This window comes from Giraffa tippelskirchi, chromosome 1 (assembly GCF_054371585.1).
Source record: "Giraffa tippelskirchi isolate mGirTip1 chromosome 1, T2T-mGirTip1v1.2.pri, whole genome shotgun sequence".
Taxonomy (NCBI): domain Eukaryota; kingdom Metazoa; phylum Chordata; class Mammalia; order Artiodactyla; family Giraffidae; genus Giraffa; species Giraffa tippelskirchi.
This window is the reverse complement of record NC_137275.1, coordinates 41,756,494-41,758,407: the sequence shown is the minus strand read 5'-3', so window position 1 is coordinate 41,758,407 and position 1,914 is coordinate 41,756,494. Positions and strand designations below refer to the sequence as shown.

At 40.4% G+C, this 1,914-nt stretch overlaps 1 non-coding gene across 1 annotated transcript; it reads right to left on the bottom strand.

Moving 5' to 3' along the window:
- Positions 1–1,604: 1,604 nt before the first annotated feature.
- Positions 1,605–1,678, bottom strand: TRNAG-UCC (transfer RNA glycine (anticodon UCC)). The gene has a single exon. It is a non-coding gene; the product is annotated as a tRNA-Gly (tRNA).
- Between the last annotated feature and the right edge of the window lie 236 nt (positions 1,679–1,914).

Sequence of the window (1,914 nt, the reverse complement as noted above, 5' to 3'; positions counted from 1 at the left end):
CCTCACTGCTTCTTTCCATGTCCATTTTGACACAGCCCTAAGTCTTCTGCTGAGGATGGAGAGGAGATACCAGGCTCTTCAACCCCATTGAGACAACCCCTTCATCTCTCTCAAATCCCTTAGCATTGTCAACAGACAGTGAGCACTGTTTCTAGTTTTTCCATTTGCTAAGGATGAAAATTTGTAGTCTGTTTTCCGAATGACTTGCTTCTCTTCCAGTTTTACCTGCTCTGTTGTTATAGAAGAATGATGGAGTTGCAGACTTCAGTTTACAATATTTTACTTCGAAACTGTCTTAACCAGTGATTCTTTGCCAATTTCAAGTCTCAGACTGTTTTGAAAATCTGATGAAAGTGGATACTAGCCCTGGAAAAATGCTCAAACACAAACATTTTTATATACAATTTTATTGGGTTCTTAAACTTGTAAAGCCGAGTTATCTCTATGAAACGCCCCTTATCTAAGATCCTAGGTTGTGCTCCACCTCTGCCATATTATGTATGTACAGGGAAGCTTGGGATGTGGGCAGGTTTAGGTAACTTCCTAAAGGCTACACAGTAGCAGAAACAAACTAGAGTCTAAGGGTTTTTGTTTTTTATTCTCATGAAAAACAACTGGTTTGCCCTCACTTATATCACAGAAAGTTCTGCAATGTAGTGAGAACAAGAACATCACATAAAAAGAATGACCTTGTAGAGCAAAGAGACTAGGAGTGGATTTTTATTTTTAGAACAAGAGTCCATAGAAGCTGGGGGCACCTGAATTTTCCAATTTCAAAAGAATATAATTCTTTTTTACTGAAATTATGTTTTCTGTAATTCCTTTTTCTTATTTTCTTCACCTAATATTTAATGTGAAAAGTGGTTGATGTCTTTGGAAGCAGAGGCCAGCACAGTATTTTGGGAAATGAATGGATAATGGAACGTTTCTCCCTGTGAACAGGCACTTTCCCTCTTGAATAGCACCTACTACCGTAGGGTCTCATAAGATAGGTATCTGGGTGTGACTGGCTGGTTTTATGAAGTACTGTCATTGCACATTGGGTGACTTCTGTTAGTATGTCTTAGTTGTCTCTGAGCCATGTGCAGTGTTTTAGGAATAATGTAGATTTTAAGGATTTCTGCAGAAACCTTGTTATTCAACACACCGTTGTGACCTTCAATCTGGAAAGCCTCAAAGCATCTCAGCCTTGCTCCAGAGAACCAAAGCCGGCTCCAAGGCAGCACAGATTGTAGCTGTCTGTAGGCTTTGTTTGCACAAAGGGACACTTCTATTACAGGGTCCTTGGTATTGCAATGGTGGAAGAGGGAATTGTTACTGCTTTCTCTCTGGTGTTTTCTTATAGTGGAAGAATGACTGAGTACAGTCAGTCAGGAGAATTTGAGCAAAATGAGATGGTTCTCATGATGTCCAATCTTATCAATATCTCCTGGTGTGTGTGTGTCTGTGTTTCTGTGTGTGTGTGTGTGGGGGTAGGCAGGTGTGGTGTAATGCTGGAAAAATACAGGCTTCTTCTTTTTTTTTTGTATGTATTTATTTGGCTACTCCGGATCTTATGTGGCACTTGGGATGTTCAATCTTTAGTTGTGGCATGTGGGATCTAGTTCCCTGACCAGGGATTGAACCTGGGCTCCCTGCATTGGAAGCCCAGAGTCTTAACCACTAGACCACCAGGGGAGTCCCCAGGCTTCTTAAAATGTAGATAAATCAAGGAATGATTTTAACTCAAACAGGCTAGACTGAGAGTCTGTAAAATAATAATGACTTTAATTTACTGTTTTTCATAGAGTATAAAGTAGTCTGCAAAACCTGACCTGCAGACCCCTGAGAACACTGATCACAGAGCTTTTATCACGATACAGCAGACTTCCTGTTTCTCTCTCCTTGTGTGTAAAAGGAATCCTTAGTCACTGC